At 44.0% G+C, this 18,164-nt stretch overlaps 1 long non-coding RNA gene across 1 annotated transcript; it reads left to right on the top strand.

Annotated features, from left to right (window-relative positions):
* The first annotated feature begins 2,279 nt into the window (after positions 1–2,279).
* On the top strand, positions 2,280–17,751 carry LOC115278419. The gene is made up of 3 exons (XR_003902877.1): positions 2,280–2,427; positions 14,353–14,416; positions 17,663–17,751. It is a non-coding gene; the product is annotated as an uncharacterized LOC115278419 (long non-coding RNA).
* The last annotated feature ends 413 nt before the right edge of the window (positions 17,752–18,164 follow it).

The raw sequence follows: 18,164 nt of genomic DNA, 5'->3' as shown, positions 1-18,164 counted from the left end.
AGGGAGGATGTTTCATTTCCGGAGAATACGAAGCCTCCCTACAAAGAGTTGAGGCGGTTTAACAATTGCTTGAATATTCCATATCCTTTCCGGAAATTTGAGAAAATAAAAGTAAGCAAAAGATGTTCTCACCCTTCCTTATAAAACACTATAAAATACATTAAAAGGACATTGGTTTTACCGAAGGTCATAAATGTTCAAAGCCCACCCCTCGTAGACCCGGGGATGTGAGAGACCATGCTGGTCCTTTTCTTCTTGTCACTTCTCTGCCTCTTCCTTTCCTCCTTTGAAACGGAACAATAGGAAGATTGAGACAATGGGGCAGGCTGCAGCGGCTTTTATGGGGAGCGTGCTGTTGGCTTGCGGAGCGCCACCTGAAGGGATGACAATTCTGTAAGAGGTGAGGCCAAGGGGAGCCCAGGTCCCATCCATATCTAACCCCTGACAGAAAGGCCGGCTCGCTATTGTGTGTATGGAGTAACAGTGACATCCTGTGGCCAGTCTGGTTGATCTGAGTGGCTCCTTTATAGATAAAGAAGACCATTTTTCTGCACTGAAAGGTGAGCCCTCGTTGGCTCCTTCCTCAGACAATACACAAAAGAGGGAAGGGCGAGATTCTCACCGCAGGCTTTCTGGCATCTTCCTCTGGGCAGCTGTCTCTGATTTAGGTGGGGGAGATTCTTGGGACAGAATTATGTCTGTTTTTATGCTTGATCAATTTAAATGTTACCATTTAATAACCATGAGAACAGTGCGAGAAAATAGTGACAGGAGAGAGGCACTTCACTTCTTTATACGACTTCCCAACATCCCAGAGGATTAATGCAGAATAATCTGTTACTTAAAAATGCCTAAATTGCTTGACATTTTGCTGCTTTTTTTTTTTTTTAAGTTTTGGAAGCAGTAACTTTATTTTGACCTTACTTAAGAGAGAAGAGGGCTGGACAAGAAAACAACTGTGATCTTATGTTATGGTAACATACTTACGAAATCAGGCTATGCCGCCAAGTATTTGGCTGTGCTCATCGGGGCCTGGGACTTTTGTGGTTCCAAGTGTTGAATGTGTAACTTCCCATAGCGTTAAATGCAGGTGGGCCCCTGCTGGCACCTGGCTTTGGGTGTGATCCAACAGTGCGTGTGAAATGTGGGCTCTGGCATGGCGGTGGGTGTGAGTTGAAGGAATTCATTCAATTCAACAAGATGGGGGTGTCCGCCATCATGTGGTTTCTATCAGAAAGGTGCTGTTGCCCTGAGACTCTTTTCTAGGTGTCCTCAGGGTCCTGCTCAGGGAATTCGGCAGAGGAAATTATGCTCTGGAGCTACGCAGACCTGGGTTCCGATTCCAGCTCACCACTCACTAGCTCTAAGACCTTGGGCAAATTCCTTAACTGTCTGGAGTCACAATTTTCTCACCTGTGAGAAAGGGTTAATAATAAGCACCACCTGTGTGAGGTGTGGGGAGGAATGCTTGGGAGTGGCAGGGGGAGCACCTGTGCACATGGCCTGGGCACAGCGCCCACACGGGGAGCTGCTGCACTGCTGCTGGGTCCACAGGCACGAGCCCTGGGCTGAAGACCACTTGGTAGGAGGGCTCCTCGTCCTGCTTCCTCCGAACCTGGCAGAAGATCTCTGTCCTTGTGGACCGCAGCAGGTTTGGGCTGAGGGCAGGAAAAAGTGTGGCGCGCGTGTGTGGTATGGTGTGTATGGTATGAGCGTGTGGGGTGTGTATATGGGGTATGATGTGTGGTGTATATGTGTGTGTGTGTATGTGTGCTATGTGTATATGATGTATGATGTGTGTATGTGGTGGTATGTGTGTGGTGTGTGTCTGGTATGTGTATATGCGGCAGTATGTATGTGTGTGAATGTACTATGTGTGTGTATGTGGTATGTGTGTGTACATGATGGTGCATGCATGTTGTGGTGTATGTGCATATGTGGTGGTTTGTGCATGTGGTATGTGTGTGTGTGGGGTAGTGTGCTTGTGTATGTGGTGGTGTGTGTGTGTGATGGTGTGTATGTGTGTATGTGGTGTGTATGTAGTATGTGTGCGCATGTAGTAGTGTGCTTGTGTATGTGGTGGGGTGTGTGGGGTGTGTACATGTGGCAGTGTGGATGTGTGTATGTGTGTGATGGCATATGTGCGTGGGGTGTGTGTTTGTGGGGGGCTGTGTGTATATGGTGTGTGTGCGTGTATGTGTGGTGCGTGGCGCCTGCCTGAACCCACGCATGCGCACACACGCCTTCACTAGCCCACCGTCCGCTGCTCGGCCGGGCAGTTGGCCACAGCCGAGTGAGATGCGAGGGCTACCCGGAGGGTGATCTCCGGGCTCAGGATGGGAATAGAAGAAACAAGAGGAAGGAAGAAGGGCTAGGCAAGCCAAGAAAATGCCAATAAAGGAAGGAAATGGAGAGGATTAGTAAAAAGTAAGACTTTCAGCACTGAGTATTCTCTTAGGCCATTTTAGAGTTCTCCAAAATCATGATAACTTAATTCCTGTGTCAATAACGGTTTCACATACTTTCTGTCTAGTGGCAGAAAAAGGGCAAGCCCAAGTTTCCTCCCAAAGGGCAAAAATCTCGTGTTTTAGTCCAGAGGTGACTTAACCGAGAACATGAAAGGGATGGCTCGCAGCAATTCGAATCTCTGTCCCAGCTGATCAGCCCCTTGTGCGGGGGTGAAAGTGGTAATTTTTTCAGCTCTCCATTTTCTGTCTATCTCCTGCATTTCTCCCCTTTTCCTCCTCCTCTCCCTCCTTCTCCCTCTGTCTTTCTTAGCGTCTCCCAATTCTGGGGGATGACTCTTGGCCTACACAGATGGCGTTTACTGACTTTGTCTCAAAAACTTCTTTGCTTTCCAATTTTCTCACAAATTTCTTTATGCCTTTGGGCAGCCACCCTATTTCACTCCAGTTTCTGCTTGTGCTAAGTGACAGATGGATTTCCCACGTCCTGGCTGTAAAAGAAAACCAATTTGTTTGAAGATAGGTTCACTTAGGTGTCAATAATAATAAAGGGGAAATAATGTCATAGTGTCTACTGGAGACAGAGTATGAAATCACTGTCCTTGTAATTACTAGGGGAAAAACAAAGTTGAAGCCCTTAGAGGGTATTTGAAAGGCATCTTGGCTTGAAGATTTGACTGTAGTGAGGGAAAGGCAGAGAAGTAAAGCAAACCAAGTTTTTACTTGCTTGGACGGAGGTTTGTTTATCCTGATCGTGTGAAGTCTGGGCCAGCACAGCCCATGATTTTGACTGCCCTCCGTGTTTCTCTGCACTCGGGCAGGAAAGATATTAAGATGGGCCACATGACATGTGCCGGACAGAGCTCTCTTTTGGGGAACAAATGCTTGAAGTTTCTGATTATGCAAACAACAAAGCTAATCACACTTCAAATTTATTGGTGAAAACACATTAAACCCAGTTTTATATACTAATATTTACACTTTTGAGTATGTGGCCCAGAAGAGTGAATGTGGTTCCAGAAAGCGCTCCGTGTAATCAGTGTATGCCCATATGGAAAGCTCCAGGGCAGCCCACAGATGATGCGAACACAATCCAGTTGGCACCTGTCCCCACATCCTCCCTCCCATTCCCTCCGCCCCTTCCTCATTACCGCACTACTGCTCCCCAGTGTCACGAAGAGAAAGAAAGCTTAAGAGGCACTGGTGGATGGATGGCTCTAATGATTCTCCATTCCTTTCTCCCTGCCCCTCTTCCTCCCCAAAGTTGGAGCTCACGGTAGAAGGTAGGGGAAGTGTTTTCCTCTCATATTAGGCTGAGATACAGTGTTCTGACTTAGCTCCTGAGTATCAGTAGGGATGGTTTTTGTTCCAAGGGACAGAAACCTCAATTCCTAGTGGGTTAAACATTAAATGACTCTTTTGGCTCTTGTATTTGCACCGTCTGTAAGTAGGGCGCTTTCAGGCTGTCTCCAATGGGCCGATAGGATAAGCCAGGACCCATATCTTTTCTTCTTTCTGCTCCACCCTCTACATTATCTGCTTCATTTTATTTCATTTCTTTTTATTTCACTTATTATATTTTAAATTTATTTTTGAGAGAGAGAGAAAGAGAGCAAGTTGGGGAGGGGCAGAGAAGGGGGACAGAGGATCTGAAGCAGGCTCTGTGCTGATAGCAGTGAGTCTGATGCGGGACTGGAACTCACAAATCGGGAGATCATGACCTGAGCCAAAGGCAGATGCTCAGTTGACCGAGGCAACCAGATGCCCCTATCTGCTTCATTTTAGGGCCAGATCCTCTCACAAATTGACTTCCAATGCCTTTGGAGTGGCTCTATAGTCCCAATCCATACAGAAAGAGGGGTAGGGATAGGAAGAGAAAGAGTGTATGCGAGTGTACACTCACCTGGGTTTTTTCTTCTCTCTCTCTCCTGCTTTTATTTTGAGGGTGTGTGTGTCAAAGCCAAGGAACTAAATCCCAGACAGTGTTCTGACTGGATAAACTTAAGTTCTATCCCTGTCCTGAAGTAGTTGCTGTATTGCTTTGCCTAGGGGCTGGCAGGGGCTAATGTTTTATGCCAACAGGACCTCCCCCTGGAGCTGAGAAGGGGGAAGGCATGCGGCATGCTGCTACTCAGCATGGAAGGGATCTCCTCTACCCCTTCTTATCCTGTCTTTATGAACTCTGTCTCTTTCTCCTCATTGTGTGTAAGAATCCATTTGTTTGGAATGTACTTAGGATTAGGGCTGGCATATATTGTCTTTATAAAATCAGCGGCCTGTATTATTGATTATCTGAATTGCGTCCACAGAATTCCCATGTCCCCCTGAGGGCGGTCCTGCGCCTGACCGTTATGGCGCCCTTCTGTGGACAGAGCCTCAGTAACTTTGCAGAGGGAACAAATATGGTGTTTCCCTTGATTTCTTAGCTATGGTACTTCTTCCTGGAACAGACCCAGCACCCCGGAAGTGAGACTCTTTAGGGTCTGGTAGGTAGATAAAGCTATAGAAGCTGGGGTTAGAAGCCTGAATTAAATGAATTCATTCTTTTCTGGACTGTCTGCTGGAGATCTGGACCATTGACGAGCAAAGTCTCTTTAGGCAGTGTGCTTCTACACGCTGACCCGGATGTTTCACCACATTTCTCCCTCCTTCTCCACATTTTATTTATTTATTTATTTATTTATTTATTTATTGCACCAGAGAAGGGAAGGAAATCAATTCACTGACACACCTATACTCCAACAGGTTTGGTTGTAAAACCTTGCAAGTGAATCAGAGACTGCATCTCCTTCCTGCCAGCAAGAACAGTCAGTAAGAATTTTAGGAGCAAAGCAAAAATAAAATGCAAATTCTCATGTTCTGATTATTTATACCAGGTTACTAATGAAGCAAGTGATAAGCATCGGGTTAAATTCCCACTACCCCTGGGGGTGGTGGTGGTGGTGGTTTGGAAGTGCTGGAAAGGACATGCGCCTGTCGGACGTTAGCAATGTTAACTGCTTGTCGAAGGGAGAGGTGAGCGCTAGGTCTTGCCTGCTGCTTTCAGATACTCTAGCATTCCCTAGCAGTAAGTGAGAGGGTTTAAATTAGATACCATTGAGTTCTGACCATGATTTTCTACCTTCTCTACTAATAAAAACTGAGAAGAGAAGCAGGATATCAGGATATGCTTTTCTACCTGGAAGGCCAGGAGAGATGTTGGGTAGACTAGGGACCAGGCTGGAGTCAGGTAACCAGTGTATGTCACCTCCATGACAACCTCTGGGGGCCCTGGGGCTCATGTGCCAGTGCAAGCAGGTTATCGGGGTGCTAAGGGTCTTGAGAGGTGCCAGACCTCTCCCATCTCACAGCTGAAGACTCCTTTACTCATTCTCCTTACCGGAGCAGATTCAGGTTTCTAGCTTTTAGTTCTTGGAGTTCTGATTTGTTATCTTATGGATGCTTGGATTCCTTTCTCAAGTGAATTACCTCTTTTGAGATTTCTCCTGCCAAACAACCGCCTTTTGCTTTATACACTCATTTGGTAGCTGTATTCATTTAGTCTCTTGTGCTAGCTGGATAGCATTCTGTTTCTTTCAGGTGAGTTTGTCTATCTCTGTTCTTATCTCTTAGGGGTTTTTCTTCAGCTGAAGTCTTGAAGGCAATCTTCTTTCTCATATCTTTATAGCAGGAACCTTATTTTTGACTTTCTGATCTGCCTTTGACCACTCACTGCCTTTTTTTTTTTCTGGCTTCCATCACATCTCTTCCTCTTGGCTTCCTTTAAATCTTCTCTATCAACTTAACCTCCAAGACCCACTTCATTGGAGAGAGCATCTGAATGCCCATAGCCAGGCACATGTGCCAAGCCCTCGCCGTGCCAGAGAGGGCTGATGAGAAGATCCTTTGGTAATGAAACTGGCCCTCTCAGGTGAAGGAGAAGTGGAGGCTCCCCACTCTACTCTGGGTGTTTCCTCCTTTCTCTCTCGTGGTCTGGTGTCCTTTCTCCTGGACCCCTGCTCCTTCAGCACTTTCTCTCCCCAACCTGGTCTTCCCCCCAGCTACTCCTGCCCTGCAACTTTGCCTCTCGCTGGCAGACAGCAGCATGCCTTAGAGGAAAGCACAAACCTTCCCCTCAGAAGGCCCTCTGTGGACAATATCATGACCCCACTAGTGACATTATGGGTAAAGTGTACCCAAATATGGCACCCAAGATATGCCACTATGGCCTGAGGATTATTTTGAGCTAAAGGCAATTAAAAACCAGCATATTCGAGAAAAACTCTTCACCTCCTCTTAGCTACCTAAAAATAAAGTGGGAGTGCCTGGGTGGCTCATTTGGTTAAGTGCCCAGTTACGGATCAGGTAATGATCTCACAGTTTGTGAGCTCAAGCCCCACATTGGGCTCTCTGCTGCCAGCACAGAGCCTGCTTCGGATCCTCTGTTCACCCTCTCTTTGCTCCTCCTCCACTCATTTACACACACATACACACATGCGTTCTCTCTCTCTCTCTCTCTCTCTCTCTCTCTCTCTCTCTCTCTTTCAAAATAAACAAATAAACTTAAAAATAAAGTCGAAATTTCCCTGTTTGTAAAGGAAACTTGTATGTATAAAGGAAAGTCTCATTTATAAATATATCTCAGAGAGCTACTTTCTGGAGACAACTTTTACCACCCAAAGACTCACATCCTCCTAATGGACTGTCTTTATCACACATTTTTTTTGCTGTCTCCTCTCTGTCCAAAACTTGCCTGTCCACACCAGAAGCCCCCTTGTCCTTTGTTTAGCTTAGGATGGTAATAATAAATCTCAGTCTTGTCTGGCTGCCTCCTTGTGTCTCACCTATTTTCCCCTCTCTTTAATCTGTCTTTTATCAGTTTGGTTCTCAGGTCCCAGATGTTGAAAGTAGGAGGGTGGAAGGAAAAAGAGTTTTCCTTCATATAGGGGCCATAGCAATTCATTCCTAGCTGGCACCCTTGAAGATGTCCATTTTACATGTGTATTATAAATACTTTATCTGTAGCTTCCTTTCAAGAACATTCTTTCATGTGTGTGTGAACTAAGGCTCCCATCCTTGAGATGGGTCTATGCTTATATTAAGATGTGAGGCATTACTGGCATCTCCAGGTTTCTCCCACACTTTCCACCTCAGAGGTGGGACATGTTGAATATCCCAGCCTCTGTTTCCATCGTGCATGCTGCCCCCTTAGGTCCGGTGACTCCCCCTCAGCCTGTCTGTTACTTCCTCTCCATTGTCAGAAAGGTGGTGACAAGACTAAGGGTATCCATCAGGCTTTCCTTTTCTATTCAAGTTAGTCTATCTCTTTTTACCCACTTGGTGAAAGAAGCATTGGAGATACATCAGGAGAAGACGTGAAATGAGGTAATTCTGCTAAGGTTGGAGAAATTCTGACAGAGTTGCAGCAAGAAAGCAGCTTGTTAAACACCAGCCGAGGCAGAAGGTTTCGTCTCATTGGAACGCTGCTTATTCAATGCTTGAACAGCTCTTGCAACAGCAGGAACCTGGGAGTGTCTCTGGGTACAAAAGGCAAGCATGGTAGATGTTAAACTGGCATTCATTTATTGGAATCCATGTTGGGTACTTCTCTCATTTCTCTCCTGGGAAGACCTTGTTGGTGGTATCTTTGAGTTAGATACACTCATATTTCAGACACTTAGGCTTCTTGCTTAGAGAGGAGATAGGCATGATTTGAAAATGAAGTTGACATTCCCGTCATAGCCCAAACAAAAGATGTTGTCACAAAAGAAAAAAAATAGAGGGAGGGAGAGAGAGGTTTTTGTTTTTGTTTTCATTTTTAGTTGAGAAAAATGTCACATGTATTGGAGCCACATTTCAAAGGGTGGAGTGCAACCACAGGATGTGTGCATCAGTCACTGGAAGGGTGTTGCAGTCAACAAATTAATACAGACCATGTCTACCTCCTCTACATTTTGCCCTTCTTCTTGTGAATGCTATTGATTGATATACCTGAGGGAGGAGATTCTTCTGACTCAGACACTAAGCAAGTTCCTAAAGAAAATATCAGCTTTAAAAGGGAATAGAGGAAGTAGCAGCAGCAGCAAAAAATCGCTAATCTTTCATTTATAAGAGCTACTGAACATCTGGAGAGCAGGCGGCTCCTTTAACCCCTGGAGTGCAGGAACAAATGAGCACCAAAGGGCAGCCCATGCTAATGTGGTGCCATTAATTTGAATACAATGGAGGGCCCTATAATAAACATCTACAGAGCCATCTGGGTATTCCTTTATACCATGCTCGGCTCCTTGGGGCACTGGAGGCAGAGCTTAATGGGAGAGGAAATTCTTTGGAGGTTGAAGAACAGTGAAGATAGCTTTAAAGAGTGACACTTAGTTTCAAAGAAAAATGGGTTATGGCCAAAGTGAAAAAAAGATCAAATAATTCATAGGAAAACTATGTTTTAAATGATCCATGGGGGTGTTCCTGAAATTAATATTTATGTCTGTTTCTTGCCCAGCATTTATAGAATTTTAAACCAAATGTCAGTGTGTTGGGGAAGAATAGAGGAATCACATGCATCAGGAATGATTAATGTGAAGTTCATATTTTGGGGGAGAGGATGAGGTCTGGAATCTAGTTGAAACTGGGAAACTTCTCCTATCAGCTTTCCACGGGGCACTCCATCTGAGGAGTCTTTAACTTCATTAGAGAAATAGGAATTGAGATTATAATACTTGTTCTGTTTCCTGTTCTCAGGGGGCTTGTGGGATAATGTCAACATGTGGGGGAGTTGCTCTGTACAGAAGTCTGAGATAAATAATCAATGTAGGAATTAAAATGTAAGCTCCAATTTTAGAAATAGGGAAATCTAGCTAAACATTCCTTTTCCTTCAATTCAGAAAAATTTCCCCACACCTGCCTAGGATGGAGACTACACTGGGCAGCAAGGGCCGGGTCTGTCCATGGATTGGGCTGGTTGGCTCATGTGAGATTTTTGGAATATTTTAAAGTAGTTGCTAACATTGACAAGAACATTCAGGTTTTTAATTTCTCTTAAAAAATGGAAAAATCTGGCAGTGATGGTACTCTCAATATGACACAGCAAAAATCAGCAAGAGGGGAGATCGGGTGGACCCCCTGTACTTGACATCCTCTCTCTGGTTGCTACACTCACCTGGGTTTATTAACAGGCATTTGGGTTGGCTCTGCTTGACTCGAAGAAGCTTTGGAAGGCATTTGTCAGGACATGGGTGCAATAGTTCATCCATCCATCCATCCATCCAACCATCCAACAGATTTATTTTAAGAAATCGGTTCTCACGACTAGAGAGGCCGAGAATTTCAGACCCAGGAGAGCTGGTAGTGTAAGTCCAAGTCCAAATTCAAGCCTAAAGATAGAAGAAGACTGATGTTCCTGCTCAGAGACAGCTAAGCAGGCCTACCCACATTGGGAATAATTCCACTTGAATTAGACTTGAATATTAGTCTCATCCAGAAATACCCTGGCAGACGTAAGACATACCCAGAAATAACATTTAACCAAATACCTGGGTACCTCACAGATTGACACATAAAATGAACCATTACACAAATGTAGTAGCCTTCTAGCTTGGATGAGTAGAGAGCAGATCCCCTGTGTGTTTATCATTTCTCTAAAACCTTGACAAGGCCACTTGGTTGGAAAGGCCTCTCAACCAGACAGGTATCCAGTGTGAAGTGAGAGGGCTGGAGAGAAAAAGGTTCAAGCTGGGCAGGTCCTAGAAAAGGAAAACACCTGCTGATCCAATGGATCTGTTCATTTCTTTCTCAAAGTTCTCTGGGTACCTTCAGTTCTGATGTCGTAACGAGCCTCTAAACAGGTCTGAAAGTCCATGTGCACCTGGGAAATCAGGATGTCCACCTGGTGAGAGCTCTAATATTCTGCTCACCGAGACTCTGACAATTAACTGGGGGTGAGAGTCTGCCCAGGATTGGGAGTGGATCCCAGGAGTAGCACCACCTAAAACCTTTCCAGGAAAGTCCCAGGGAAAGTGAGAGGCTGCCCTTTTGGGACACATGTTGTTATCCACACTGGCTAAAACTTCCTGGGTGTTGGAGGTATTTAAGACTGGATGAGAAGAAACCAAGCAGAGCATCTGGCCCTTAGAAACAGTGAGAATCCTAGTTAGTATATTGGTCCAGTACCTTAAAAAATGGTGAAACCCTTTTCATGCAAAGGAAAATTGAGGGGCACAGTGATATCCCTGGTCTCTATTCACTGTGGATGAGCTGAAAGTGGGTATGGCAACTAGAGTAATTATTTTTCATCCAAAGCCTTGAAATGAAATAGCCACATACAAAATACTGTGTACCTCATGAAACATAAGAATACGTTGGCTTAGTTTTCTTTTTTGACTACTGTTTAAATACAACTGTAGACAGTTTCTCTTTCTTTGTTTTATAAAAATCACTTCAAATGAATGCCCACTCGGTGGCTTATTTCCATCAGCATCAGATCTTGAAATCCTTGCCCCGTTTGCTTTTTGCAGGTGTTCATGCCTGCTCAGCTCCCTCCTGGGCTGTGGGCATTCCTAGCAGGGCTAAGAAAGAACTAGCACAGCCGTTCCACTGTCTCTCAATGAGAACTCCCTCTCCAGGGCCCTTGCCTACCCCCTGCCCTTCAAACGGGGAGGCCAACCTGTCCAAGTGGGCGTGAGTGGTCATGATTTAAGCAGTGCCAAGTGCTCAGCTCTCCACCGGGAGCTGAGTTCTCTGCCTCATAGCATTCCTGGCCATCTGGGCTGGGAGACGGAGACCACCATGGCACAAGAATAACCTTGGCCAGTTCTTCTGCAACTTCTGCTTTAGGAATTGCCATGCCCAACACCGCGGCATGTGACACCAGGCACACGGACACCGTGTGACCTGGAGAGGCACTGTGCTATGCTCTCACCTGGAGTGCCCCTCTCTTCCAGCCCTGCCCCCACACTCACTTAACATTCTGCCTTCCAGGCCCATGGACGGAGTGCTTCCTTACTGGGATGCAAGGCCGGCCTGAGCACACATACATGAGTATGTGCACACACGCACGCACGCGCACACACAGACACCCACACACTAACACATTCTGAATTCCTAGCTTCCTCATAGGAGGGAAAAGGCTCCTTACAATGGCTTGTGAGGCAATAACTCACTGAGCCCTGCAAGGGGCAGTCAGGCTGGGGATAGAGTTTGATATAGTCTTGGAGAAGAAATGCTCTGGGATTTATTTTGCTGAGCCTGGGAGTCTTACTGCACGTGCTCTCAGTTACCTTTACTCTCTTTGTCTTCATAAGCAAGTTTCCTCTTTCAATCTCTTTGCCGGCATCAGTAACCACACACAACTGGCTGGTACTCCAAAGACTCCAACCATCACTTAACATACTGTCTTTATTTGTTTCACATTGGATTAGATGGTCTTTCATGACCTTTCAAGTGAATACATCCTTAAGACTATAAAATGATTTAAAAAAACGTATGTGTGTGTGTGTGTGTGTGTGTGTGTGTGTGTGAGAGAGAGAGAGAGAGAGAGAGAGAGAGAGAGAGAGAGAGAGAGAGGCAGCAGGAGGGCATATGTTTCATCTCTCCTGGTCCAAGCTACTGAATTTGTTACTGGGATATGCAATGGCCTCTACTTTGTCTTTTTGCTTTGGTTTTGTCTTCTTCAATCTACTCTCTTCATAGAAGCCCAAAGTGATTTTTCAAAAATGCAAACTGTGTGTTTCCCTTCACTTAACTGAACAACTATTTATTGACCACCTACAATGCACCAGCAATCATTCATGTGCTAAGAATATCATGAAGAATAAGACAGACAAAGACTCTTATAAGATTTACATTTTAATGGCTCTCAGAGTATTTAGCTTAAAGTCATAGCCTTAAAATGATTGATAAAGCCATGCCTGCCTGATCTGGTCTCTGCCCAAATTCCTAGCTTCTTGAACCTTTCTTTCTAGCCCACGCTGCCTTCCACCACACTGGGATGTGTCAAGAATTTCTCTCTTTGAGGTCTTCATGGAGGATGTTGGCTTTTCCCACCCAGTCACTTACCTTATCCTGCTGCTATGCATCTTTCACATCTTAGTTCACTGTCCTTTGCTCAGGCTCTTCCAATCTATATGAAGTTACTCTCTGATATTCTTTCTCTTAAAACCTTTCCCTTTCCTTTTCTAATACTTATCACACAATATATCTCATGATCCCAATACTATATGAATGACGGCTATCTTCCCCACTGGACTGCAAGCCTCTGGCTAGTAGGAATCTGGTCTGTTTTGTATTTTGTTTATTATCTTTCAAGTAGTGTTCAACAAACATTTGGAAAATGAATGAATGAATAAGAAAAGTGAAAGATGCTGACAAACTAAAAATGGCTTTGCAGATATAGCATAGAAACATTTAGGTTTTTATAGAATTCCTCAATTTTTAATCTTCCTTTTCCTTTTCTTTTTTTTTTTAAAGGGGAATATTTATCCAAAATATATTTCATGACTGTCAAGATTGAGAGAAGTCTGAGATTTTACCTATTTTCAAGCTAACAATTTATCTTGTTATAGTTTGATGGATTCTGGCAGAAAACATGAGACTCCTGGGTCAGAGACAATGAACTTTATTACTCACAGAACAGCAAGCAGCACAAGCATCAGTAAATTTGTTCCCCTTCACCCCATATCCTATAGGGATAATGGGGATGGACCCAGAGGGATATGTTACAGAAGAGGATTCCTGAGCATAGGGAACTTGAGTCTTTTATAATGGACAGTAAACATGCTTTCCTTTCCTCCTGAGGAAGATACTATCTTTATCTTTTTAGGACTATAAGCAAATTTGCCTTTTGTTCTGTGGGGAGACACCATCTCTATCTTCCAAGGCTGTTTGCCTTACAAACACCCTGGAAAATAGTCTCAGAGGAAGGCATTTAGTGCATTGCTCACAAGAGGCACTGAAATATTAAGACCTATGGAGAATTTTCTCTAACAATATCCATTGCTCAGTTTTACACCACCTTAGCTTCTGGTGAACTTTCTTTGAGTATGTCAACCCTTGGGCTGTTCTGATTAATCTGACAGAGGCTGGAGGCAACTCCAATCATTTGTCCCATGCAGCATTAAGTCTGCTATCAACAAGACATTTCCAAGCAGCAGGATGAGGGCAACCTAAAGGGCTGCAGTGTCCTGGATCCAACCTGCTGAACAAATCCCATAAACCTACAGCATTTAACTTGGAAAGTCAGATGATTTTCTCCTTAAGTTTCTGAATTGACCTTTCCTCTCGGCCTGAAGAATTAATCCAGGCAGGGAGGATATATTGGTAATCGCAAGGCTCTGCCTTGGCCCACAAGGAGAAGGTCAAGGGCAATTTTCTTATCAGTAACAATCTTAGTCGGTGAATTGAAGTTGACTTCAAGTTCTTCAAGATCCAAAATAACATCACTAATCTTTTCAGCTAAAGTCAGAGACACACTTTAGACCTGCCTTTTGTTCTGGAGGGACACACTCTCTGTCTTCCAAAAAGACATAAACACCCTGGAAGATAGTCTGGGAGGAAGGCGTTTAGTGCAGAAACTTCATAGACCCACAGAGAATTTCCCCCCTTTTCTAATTTGATGACTTCTATCAGAGAGAAAGTTGTCCACTGGGTATGCTTAAATAACAAGGGAGTTATCCCTCCTGGAAGTTCTCCCAAACAACCAAGGGTAGCTTCATTTTGGAGAGAGCTCCACAGTCATCTGAGGGCTATGTGATATGCTGATGATATTTCTTTAAACATCAGACTTGAAATATCTGTGACTACTTCTGAGGAGCAAAGTAGTATCTGACTTCCACACTAGAAGTACAGTCCCAGGAGTGTTCATGGTCCCCCTGCATAGAAAGTATTATTTATATTTGATGCCCTTTGTTCCTCTTAGGTGAGACCCATACCAGTTGGAGGTACATGCTGACAGGACTTCCACTTGGTCTTCTAACTGACTGGTAAACTTTAAAGTTCCTAGTTCATTTTAAATGAATCTGTTACTTTTTTATGGCCTAAGTAAATTATCCCAGCCTGTTCTGATTGTTCATGCTATCAGATGGGAGCCCCATGGAGTGACTGATAGCTACTGATTGGAAATAGTGGTGAGGAAAGCACCAAGAAGTGTTGACAAGTGTTTGCTGAAAGGTGTAGGTCCCAGGGCCAACCCATGCTATTTTTCTAGACTTGTTAGACTCCTTGGTTGAGGATGGCAAACCTAGAGGTCAGTTAAATTTAGTGTTTGCATGAGTTTGAAAAGGTGGCACCAAGGTGTTATCCTTTATGAAGAAGGGTCCAGGGAAGATTATGAAGGATAAATATCATTAGTGTCCATCACTCCACTAACTCTCCTAGATTCTGAGATATTCTGTCCTCAAGTGCCAAGGTAGTTATAGTCCTTCCATAGCCATAAAAGAGGTGTGTCCCCTTCCAAGAGCTACAGTGTCACCTATTATTGATCATCCCCTATTCACACCCAGACTTTCATTCAGAGGGGTCAAGTGTAAGAGGCACAAAGGCGTTTTAATAAAACTTAGAGACTTATCATGTCCCCCCATCTTGGCATGTGTGAACCCCTCCAGGAGGACTCAGTGAATAGCACTTAATCAAGTGATCATTATCTTTATGCTCTATGACCATGTCAGTCCAATAGGAGAATCTTGGTGGCTAACATAAGATAAGTTGGAGTCTCTAGACCACCTATTGGCTGTGTTTTCAACTAGAGAGTGGACCAACTGGGCTGTCTGTGGTTTCTGTTTAGAAGAAAGGAAAGATCATCTTGCCTACTAATGGTCAAGTAGAATCCAGAATTTTAAAAATAGGTTTATGTACTGTTCCCCCCCCCAATTTTTATCCTAATTTTCATCCTTATTATTGCCCAGGAAATAGACTAGAGAAAATGATTTCTTTCTGGGGACAGCCACATTCAGTGACCAAATTGTCTTATGAAAGTATATGGGTCAGGCGAAGACTTTCCAAGTCTCAACAATTCCATGTACCTGTGGATGATAGGGAACATGGAAGTTCTGTTGAATATCTTGACCATTAGCTTATAATTGAGTAGCTTTTATGATAAAAGGTTCATCATCATCAGACTGCACTTGGTCTAGGAAGCCAAAAATATGACACATTAGCTTTAAGGGTTACAATGTGGTCTTCCTCACAGGGAGATAAATGATTCAACCTTTGGCAGGAAGCACAAGTCTGGTGTGTAGAGGTAACTTATGCATCAGAAATATAGAGTCATTTCCTTTGTGACCAGTCCATGATGGTGGATGTGTTGTATTCAATGTGTTGGCCTTTTCAGTTTGTGGAAGATGATGGATCCAGGCAACAACAGTGTCAATCTGGACATCACAGACCCAATCAAAAGTTTGATTCCAGCCGGGCTCATCAGAGCACAGACTCTTGCTGTGGGCATCTACAGGAGTGACCCAGATGGTTTGATTAGTGACCATGATATGTATCCACATTTCATGGCCCCTAAGAGGAGTGTCTTTGATCTGTCAGTCTGTAGTTTTCCAAATGGCAGACAAAATAGCTAAGCTATTGGCAATAGCCCAAGAGACAGGAAAAATATAATATGGTTCATCAAAGGGAGTATTGGATGGAGATATGAGAATGACTTTGAGTTCTGCCCACTAAGCAGAGCAACCAGATCCAAGCTCTGTATACAGGGAGGTTGAAAAGCCCTAGCAAGACCAGTGGACACAATCAAAGAAGCCTCTGTGAACCAAGGGCTCTCATAATCCAATGATTTTCCTTCAGGTGGTGGAATGAGGGATAAAATTTCCCCAAGAGGTGGCTACCACTTTCTCATACAAATATAAGATGGTTCTGGTGTGTGTGTGTGGGGGGGGGGTAGGAGGCAGGCAGGCTTCATTCTCTTTTGATAACTGGGACATGTTGGACTCATTCTACCTTCTTAGTTGAGTTCTAGTTGACCTACACCAAAAGAATATCAAGAGAGTCACAAGGCCTCCATGGATCACATGTTCAGTGTTGAGAAGAGCCCTGTAGCAAGCTAATAGCTGATTTTTAAAAATGATGTCCTCGTTACTCATGCCAGGGAGGTGATAAGACTATAATCCCAAGGGGTACCTTTGAATGAAAGTTTCTTCCCTTTGCCAAAGACTCCAATAGACAAAATAATCAGTCATAGAGACTCAAGGCTGCTGTAATTTGTCTTGCTTACTGTGAACCTTGCTCAAATCTCATCAGTTGAATGTGGGTCTCTCCATCTCCCATAGGACCAGGCATAATAGTGATCTGGGAACCTATATTCAACAGTGACATACAGTTGGGTTCTTTTTCCTTCTCTAAGTTTCCTGGTATATTCAGGTGGGTGTAAAATGTCCTCAGTCCCACCATCTAGGTTCCCTATTGGCTGTGTTGCCACCCAGAGAATGGACCAACTTGACTGTGTGGGGGTTTTGTTAGAAGAAAGGAAGGAGCTTCTTGCCTAAGTACGGTCAAGTAGAATCCAGAATTTAAAAAATAGGTTTATATACTATTTTCCTCTCCCCCCCAAATTTTTATCCTTATTATTTCCTAGGAAGTAGCCAAGAGAAAGTGATTCCTTTGAGCAAGGAATTCGATCAAGTTTCACAGTAAGCAAGAGAAGTTACAAAGACCTTCAGTCTCTATGACTGATGATTTTGCCTATTGGAGCCTCTGGCAAAGGGAGGCATCTTCCACTCGGAGGTGACCCTTGGGATTATAGGATTATGGTATCATCAAAGTGAATGTGGTCAGGGTAGAGAGAGGGAGGGATGGGGGCCATGCAGATTTAATAAGTGAGACTTTGCATTCATGTTCCCTTTCTAGTGGCTACTTGCTCCCAGCTCAACCAACAAATTTCTAATATTTTCAGTCTCCCTAAAGCTCTATATACTCATTGCTGATGCCATTAATTTTAGCTTTCAGAACTCTTTTCTCAGAAGTCATAGCCTTATTGCCTTTAGACTGGGGCTGCAGGCTTGCTGCTTTACTGTAGTGGTAACACTTCTTCTTCCTCTCTCCCTTCAAAAACCAAATAACCATTTAAGTACTTGCTCAGTCATACCTCTTTCTGCTCATCCTCTAAACATTCAATAACATTTATTACTCCCCATTTGCCCACCACTTTGGAGAGAACATTCTATTAGATCTCAGGGAATTTTCTCACATTCTCAAGCATGCCCTCCATGTCCCTTTTTCCTCTCTAGAAAGCAAGGCCAGGTATCTATCAGCATCCCATTCTCATCACCAGTATTGCCAAGAGCTGAGGAGAATCCGATTTTACCATACTTGCAAGTTAACAAGGTATCTGCTATTTCTTGAAAGTATTCCCCCCCAAATTCATATGTTGAAATTCTACCCCCAAAGATGATGGCATTAGGAGGGGTCGGGCCTTTTGGGAGATACTTAGGTCATAAGAGTGAAGCCCCCGTGAATGGATTAGTGTCTTAATAAAAGAAGCTCCAGACCATTCCCTCACCCCTTCTAGAGGTGAGGAGATAGTGAGAAGGTGTAAATTATGGACCAGAAAGAGGGCCTTTGCTGGAAAGTGATCATGCTGGCAACTTGATCTTAAACTATCCAGCCTCCAGAACTGTGACGAATCAATTTCTGTTGTTTCTAAGCCACCAGTCTGTAGACTTTGTTATGGCAGCCAGAATGGACTAAGACATTAACCTATCAGAGTTTCATGGATACCGACAGAACATA

This window comes from Suricata suricatta, chromosome 14 (assembly GCF_006229205.1).
Source record: "Suricata suricatta isolate VVHF042 chromosome 14, meerkat_22Aug2017_6uvM2_HiC, whole genome shotgun sequence".
Classification (NCBI taxonomy): Eukaryota; Metazoa; Chordata; class Mammalia; order Carnivora; family Herpestidae; genus Suricata; species Suricata suricatta.
Note: the sequence above shows the minus strand (reverse complement) of the source record. Positions and strands in the feature narration are given on the sequence as shown.